The sequence below is a fragment of the Delphinapterus leucas genome, chromosome 6 (assembly GCF_059928025.1).
Source record: "Delphinapterus leucas isolate spDelLeu-1000000601 "Yukka" chromosome 6, BTC_Dleu_Yukka2, whole genome shotgun sequence".
Taxonomy (NCBI): Eukaryota; Metazoa; Chordata; class Mammalia; order Artiodactyla; family Monodontidae; genus Delphinapterus; species Delphinapterus leucas.
In genome coordinates, this window is record NC_143134.1 from 10,229,966 (window position 1) to 10,238,389 (window position 8,424).

The 8,424-nt window shown below is 40.8% G+C and overlaps 1 protein-coding gene across 4 annotated transcripts in view; it reads right to left on the minus strand.

Moving 5' to 3' along the window:
* NEK1 (NIMA related kinase 1) overlaps window positions 1-8,218 on the minus strand; it is a 213,806-nt gene extending 205,588 nt beyond the window's left edge. For 2 of the 4 annotated variants that reach the window (XM_089912680.1, XM_022594861.3), the window contains exon 1: window positions 7,756-8,215. The gene's annotated coding sequence lies outside the window, so the exon portion shown is untranslated. The other 2 variants (XM_089912681.1, XM_089912677.1) reach the window with 2 other exon arrangements.
* Between the last annotated feature and the right edge of the window lie 206 nt (window positions 8,219-8,424).

Below are 8,424 nucleotides of genomic sequence, written 5' to 3' on the forward strand. Positions count from 1 at the left end.
GGCTGGTGAGATATCTGCCAATCAACCAATGTGACACACCATATGAAAAAAACGTGAAGAATAAAAACCATAGGATCATCGCAGTAGATGAAGAAAAAGCTTTTGACAGGATTCAACATCCATCTATAAAAACTCTCAGCAAAATGGGTATAGAGGGAACATACCTCAACATAATAGAAGTCATACATGAACCTACAGCCAACAGCATACTCAACGGTGAAAAGCTGAAAGGATTTTCTTTATGATCAGGAACAAGACAAGGATGCCAAATATTGCCATTTTTATTCGACATAGTATTGGAAGTCAAATCAAAGCAACTGGTAGCTTTGCTAGCCAAAGCAATCATACAAGAAGAAGAAATAAAAGGAATCCAAGTTGGAAAGGAAGAAGTAAAACTATCACTGTTTGCATATGACATGATACTAGAAATACCTGATATATAGAAAATCCTACAGATACCACCAAAAAGCTATTAAAACTAATAAATGAATTGAGTAAAGGTGCAGGATACAAAATTAATATACGGAAATCTGTTGCATTTCTATACACTAACAATGAACTATCAGAGAAATTAAGAAAAAAATCTCATTTACAACTGTGGCAAAAAGAATAAAATACCTAGGAATAAATATGACTAAGGAGGTATCAATAAAAGACCTGTATTTAGAAAACTATGACAATGATGAAAGAAACTGAAGATGACACAAATGGAAAGATATGCTGTGCGCAGGGATTGGAAGACTTAATATTGTAAAAATGACCATCCTCCCCAAGGGAATCTACAGATTCAATACAGTCCCTATCAAAATACCAATGGCATTTTTCAAAGAACTAGAACAAATAATTCTAAAATTTGTATGGAAATATAAAAGGCCCAAAATAGCCAAAACAATCTTGAAAAAGAAGAACAAAGTTGGAGGTATCACACTCCCTGATTTCAAACTATACTACAAAGCCACAGTAATCAAAACAGTACGGTACTGGCACAAAAACGGACACACAGATCAACTGAAGAGACTAGAAAGCCCAGAAATACATCCACACTAATATGGGCAAATTAATCTAAGACAAAGGAGGCAAGAATATACAACAGGGAAAAGTCAGCCTCTTCAATAAAGGTTGTTGGGAAAACTTGACAGCCACATGCAAAAGAATCAAACTGGACTACTTTCTCATACCATATACAAAAATAAACTCAAAATGAATTAAAGACTTAAATGTAAGACCTCAAACCATAAAACTCCTAGAAGAAAACATATGCAGTATACTCTTTGAAATCTTAGCACTATTTTTTTAGATACCTCTCCTCAGGCAAGGAAAATGGAAGCAAAAAAAAAAACATTTGGAACTACATCAAACTAAAAAACTTGCATAGCAAAGGAAACTATCCACAAAACAATAAGGCAGTCTACTGAACGGGAGAAGGTATTTGCAAACATTATACTTTATAAGGAGTTAATATCCAAAATATACAGAGAACTCATACAACTCAACATAAAAAAAAAAAACCATTAAAAAGTGGGTTGACTCTTAATAAACATTTTTCCAAAGAAAACCTACAGATGGCCAACACACACGCGAAAAGATACCCAACTTCACTAATCATCAGGGAAATGCAAATCAAAACCACAGTGAGATATCACGTCACTCCTGTCAGAATGGCTATTATCAAAAAGACAACCAAAAAAGGGTGTTGGAGAGGATGTAGTGAAAAGGGAATCTTCATGCACTCTCAGTGGAAATGTAAGTTGCTGCAGATACTCTGGAAAACAGTATGAAGGTTCCTCAAATAATTAAAAATAGAACTACCACATAATCCAGCAATGCCACTTCCGGGCATTTGTCTGAAGAAACCAAAAACACTAATTAAAAAAGATATGTGCACCCCAATGCAGCATTATTTAAAACAGCCAAGACATGGAAGCACCCGAATTGTCCATCAATAGATGAATGGATAAAGAAGACTTGGTATATATATATATACAATGTACTATTACTCAGTCATAAAAAAGAATGAGGTGATTCCTTGGTGGTCCAGTGGTTAGGGCTTAGCGCTTTCACTGCCGGGGCCCGGGTTCAATCTCTGGTTGGGGAAGATTTTGCAAGCCGCGTGGCATAGCCAAAAAAAAAAAAGAGAGAGAGAAAATGAAATCTGCTATTTGCAATAACATGGACATTACGTTAAGTGAAGAAAGTCAGATAGAGAAGGACAAATACTGTATGATTTCACCTATACATGAAATATATAAAAGAAAACAAATGAAGAAATGTAACAAAAGAGAAACAGATTCACAGACACAGGGAACAAACTGGTGGTTGCTAGAGGGGTGGCGGTGGGGGATGAGTGAAATAGGTTAGGGAGACTAAGAGGTACAAACTTCCAGTTACAAAACAAATAAGTCATGAAGATGTAATGTACAACATAGGGAATACAGTCAATAGCACTGTAATAACTTTATATGGTGACAGATTGTAACTAGACTTATGGTGGCCACTTTGTAATGTATAAAAAAATTGAATCTTTATATTGCACACCTGAAACTAATATAATATTGTAAGTCAACTATACTTCGATAAAAAATAAAGTATAAATAAATAATTTGAAAAATAGTGATTCACATAACTTGCTCTTTTCTATCTCCATTCCATAGCACGCAGGCTTTCTGTGTATGATTCCCTTCTAGGAGAAAATGAGCTTGTCATGAAGACTATATTACCATTTCTATGACAGTTTACCATATCTCTCATTGTAAGTGAACAAATTCATGTGCTTATTTCACCCATTAATACTAAATTTAATTTTATTTTGCCTCTAATATATTGATCCAGTCTCCTTAAATGACAAAATTCGTATCCTGGGCTTCTAAGACTCAAAGGCCACAACTTTGCCTGTGGTAAATCAATGGAATAATCATGCTTAATAGAAATTTGTGGCAAAGAGCCTTCTTCTACCTCAGGAAACTTTTCTACTTCAAACTTTCTGTAAGAAATGACATGTTTTTTTAGCAGCTGTAAGAGAAACAAGAAATTAACTATTATGACAGCACTACAGCATCGCTAGTGAGTTAAAGAAGAAAAGTCACTCCAAACATATTTTCAAGCCCAAGTTTGGTCAACCGGCATAATATAATAGCTCTCTGAGCACCAGCCAGAATTTAATGATTTCTCCAGGACATGATATCACATTACTATGCTGTTTAGAAAAAATATAAACTTATCTTAGAAAACTAAATTTCATAAATCAAATTACATTAAATAGGGCTTCCCTGGTGGCGCAGTGGTTGAGAGTCCGCCTGCCGATGCAGGGGACATGGGTTCGTGCCCCGGTCCGGGAAGATCCCACATGCCGCGGAGCGGCTGGGCCCGTGAGCCATGGCCGCTGAGCCTGCGCGTCCGGAGCCTGTGCTCCGCAATGGGTGAGGCCGCAGCAGTGAGAGGCCCGCGTACCGCAAAAAAACAAAAAAAATTACATTAAACAGTAAGCGTACAGTGAGACTACTTCACAACCATCATTACTATGTGACTTTTGCCAAGAAAAAACCCACAATTAGTCCATTTGGCCCTCCCCCAAAATGGAGTTGCCAATTCCTTTCGAGGGACCGCACTAACAAGATGGAGGCCCCGAGGGTCCTAGCACTGCAGTCCGCTGCCCACCACAGGACTACAGTGTGTTCTGGCACCTCAGGGAAGTGGAGGAGATCTACTGCCCCGGAAATGAAGAAAGACGGCTCTCACTGCCACCAAATAGCGTCCAGCGCAGACAGCTTTCTGGACGATGAAAGGCATGGTAGGTGAGTTGCAGAGCAACCAACAGCCCCCCCTATTCTGCAGAGTCTACACTTGACTAGTATCGGACGCCAGACGAAGTGAAGGGGAAAACACGGCAAGATAGGTAATTTCAGCGTCTTAAAGCATATGTAACTGGGGTACTTACTTCCTAGTCAGGAGACTTCTCAGCTGAATAACAACTCTAGAAGATTTTTAAACCAAAGGAAATAAAAGGTAACAACAAAATGTACTACAGGCTTACACATCCAAAATAGTCGTAACATGTAACTGAAGAAGCACACGGATCCTGTTCTAATTTCATTACTGTAATAAACCCAAATTATAAACAAATATTTGTCCTTTCTATGCTTCAGCTTCCAAAGTCAGAGGGAAATCGCATACCAACTTGACAGTATCTTAAGGTCTCTAACAATGACATGAATTTAATCCCTGTAATACATATGTGATACTGAAGATATTCAAAGTATAAAATTAGAGATTTTTTTTGATATTTAAGATTTCCAAGAGTCTTGTGATATGACAAACAAAGCAATGGATTCAGAAGAGGAAAGTTACGTGACCAAAAGCAAACCACCCGACTTCCCTGGGTCTTAGTTTCTTCATCTAAAAACACTAAAGATTTAAATATAATACTATCTTAAGGGCCCTACGAATTCTAAGTCTGTGACTCAAGGAGAAAAAAATTTTAAAGTAGGTCAGAAAGTAGAAAACTTCAACAATTTTAAATTGCACTATTAGTCACAAAGAGTAGGAATGGCAGAGAGATGGCCAAAGCCTTTCGTTCAGAAAAATCAAAAGATGCCCCAAATCTTTAGCCTAAATCTTTAAAAAGTCAAAAAATAAACTGCAACTTACAATTTAAGATACCAGACTGAACATATATATTTACCTCTGCTTCTTCCCTAAACCCAGCTAACACAGCTTGAAAGGATCAGAAAGGCAGAAGAGGAGAGACAGCAATGGCAATAAAATTCTGGAAGCTGACAAACACAAGAGCAAGCAGCAACTGACTCAGGAAACTAGAGAAAGCTGTGTCCTCAGCCACGAGTGGGGAGGAAGTCACTTCCACTACAGACTAGCTCAATAACTGGTGGAGACTTTGTAAGAAGCTGTCAGACACACAGCTCCTCCATCCCATCTCCCAGTCAGGCGACCACCCCTCCCATCTTGGCAGCAGGCGAGAGATGTCTCCAGATTAGGAACACCCATCACAGCTGAGAATGGAAATACCGTCTGGGAGACTGAATGAAAGCTGACATAATGAACGGTGAGACTGTTCCGGACCACGATGGTGCGCTTGTACCAGACCACCCTGCCTCCAAAAACATTCACGAACCCTGAGTAAAATATATAAAAGAACAGAAAGAAATTCACTGAGAGGTGGGAATATCCTAGTGAGTCCCACATTACCCCAGCCTTTTCCCTGAAGACATTTTCCAAACTGTGGCACAGCAGAATGGAGCTTGAGTAGAAAGCAGCAGTCTTATGGGCTGAGGACAGAGAGATCAGAGTTTAGGGCTGCCAAAATCCTGGGGAGGAGGAGAAGGAACAGGAGGCCAAAAATGTGCACGTAAATTCCTCTCCTGTCAGTCAGCCCACTCCTAAATTGTGCAGATACAGGGCAAGACTAAATCAGACTAGTCCTAACGACAGAAACAGACTCACGAACGACTCAAATACAGAGCTATCAGCAGGGGACTTCAAATAACCTTGATTAATAAGTTCAAGAAAATAAGAGGAAACGATGGACAAAAGTGATTTTTTAAAAGATGGAGAACTTCAACAAAGAACTGAAATTTATTTTTAAAAACTAAATGAACTTCTAGAACTAAAATATAAAATATCTGGAATTAAGAACTCATTACATGGGTTTTACAGCAGGCAGCATACAGCAGGATTAGTAATCTGGAAAATAAACCAGCAGAATATATTCAACAAAAGAACAGAGAGAAAAAATGAAGAAAAAACAAAAAGACATGCCCAGAAGGAAGGAAGGAAGAAAAGGAAAGGAAGTTTCAATATTCGAAAGATTTTAATTCTTAATCTCTAAATTTAATGCTTCCCTAGTAAAAACACAAACTCTGGGGGTGAGGATGATCAGACGAGCTGATTTTTAAAGTTAATGTGAAAAAAAGAAGAAAGAATAGCCAGAGATACTGAAAAAAAAAAAAAGCAATGAAGGAAGAGTTGTTCTACTTGATATCAAGACACATTATAAAGCAGTAATAATTATGAACTAGACAGGTAAATCATAGAAAGTCCAGAAATATACAAAAAAATTTTTTTAATTTGGTAGATGACCATCATGACATTTTAAATCAGTAAGGAAAAGATGGATTTTGAAATAAATAGTTTTCAGACAACTAGGTAGCCATATGGAAAAAAAATTAATCCATTTTCTTTGCTTTACACCAACACAAACTTCAGACAATAAAATACGTAAATGTCCATCGAATTTTTCTATACGGCATCACTCTTTTCAAGTATGTCAACTACGCTCCAGAAAAAATATCTTAGCCTCTAGTCAAGTTAGACATCTTTCCTCACTTTTTACTAAGAACACCTTTAAGCCATAAATAAATGTTTGACATAATAAAATTTTGTGCACCGAATGAGAAAAATGTCAGAGTATATGAATGAAAAGCTGTATTCCCACCAATCTGGAACATTAAGCCTCTGCAGCTGCTTCAGCTATTTGATGCACAAGCAAGTTGTCCTGAAGGGAAACACTGGTAAAGAAGTGTCAACAGATTTCAGGAAGCCCTCAGAGTACTGTCTGCAACCAGGATCTACACATATAGTTCTCCCCAAATAATGAATACCATTTTGGGTTATGGGAGAGGCTCGGTTTAACTCCTCAATGAGGAAAGGCCCTGTCTTACTTCGCATAATTCAAAAAAGGAGAAAGCAAAAGCGGGATTCCTAATACAGAGTTTTTCCAAAATATTTGTTGTTCTTCTCTGCAAGTCTATTCCTCTCTGTAAGACTCTTCAGACAACAATTAACAGCTTCCCTAGTGAAAGTACCAACATGTAAATAAAGGGTTTACATTCATGAAATGGATATATTCAAGTCCAGGGGATTAGACAGAGGAAAATATACCTGGAGTACAACGTCAATGCATTATTAAAATGACCTCAAAAGAACTCCTGTGGCCAAGTTCCATAACCTTTACTAAACTCCCAGTGGTGACTCTTAACGTGCAAAAACCTGTTTTCCCACAAAACAGGCTCCTTACCTCTCACCAAAAACAAGCGGGCAACGTTAAAACAGATCTGCAGATGCTCTAATTTCAGACAAATCTAAATCAGAAACAAAGAACTACTTCTCTCCATATCTGGCTTCCCTCCATCATCTCTGCAATACTGCTGCATCATAAGAAAAGGCCATTATTAGCATATACTGGATATTACTTTTAATCCTTCATAATTATTTCTGATGTAACTTACCCTGGCAATACAAAAATTTCTGCTTCTTGGGGGGGCGGATCTTACATTAAAGAACAAAAATCAGGCCCGCATAAAAAAAAAGAGTTGTGATGAACTCTACAAGTCCTAGAATTTTCAATGCCTTGAATGAACAAATTGTTGAATCAAACTATGGAAAGTGAAATATAAGATCATGGGCCAGCCAGTTAACTGCTACTCATTTTCTAGTTAAAAGGTATACGTAAAGATCGCAGACAAGATATAAGCAACGTAAATGACTTCTTACTCATACCAACGCTTCTATTCTTATTTTAATTCCATGATCACTATCGCTTTTTAAATAATGTCCAAAGGGTACTGAGTAACACACATGGTTCCTTGGAGAACTCCCATCTTGACGAGGTGCGGCTACTGGTGCTATTTTCCGCGCACTTCAGGGAGGACCCCGCAGCCTCTACCTCGGAAGTCGAGGCAAGCTCTCCCGTTTCCCGAGCGACCCCACCATCGCGCACGTCACACCGCCCCGAGCGCAGCTCACCTCAGGACCCAGGCCGTGGGCGGGCACCGTCCGGGGGTCGCCGCCTTCCCGCGGGGCTCAGCGAGCCCGAGGCACCCCCCCGCGGTCCAGAAAGGGCATTGGGCCGCAGCCCGCGCCACCCCGGCCAACGCCCCGGGACACGGGTCTGCGCCGCCGGACGAAACAAACCGGTTTCCGAGCCCCCTGCAACGGCTGCAGTGGCGTGGGGTGTTCCCCGGGCGCCGCCCCCCAACTTCTCAGAGGCGGCTGCCGGCGGCCTCGCGGGCCGGGCGCATTGGGGCTGGGTGCTCCCTGCCGGTTCGTCCCCCAGCCTCGCCACGCGGGCGCTGGCTACCCGGCAACGCGGAGATGCGCTCCGGGTTCAGGCTCAGGACTCCACAAGCGGCGCCCCAAATCCCGGAGCCAGGGCAGAGGGTGGGGCGTCCCTGGCGCGGGCGTGTGACGTCAGCGCGCCGAAGTCGGCGCGGAGCGGGGGTGGCCGGGAAGGGCAGGCGGGGACGGGGGCGGGCTCTCTAGGCGCGGGAGGAGAAGAGAGGAGGAAAGGGAGACCAGAGCGTCCCTCACTCACAGGAGCGAGGCCCGGCGGCCGACAGAACCTGCTGAAGCTAGTGTGGAGTAAAGCCTGTGATAAATTCGTCCCGCACATACCGCAAAAGGGATTTTTTTTTT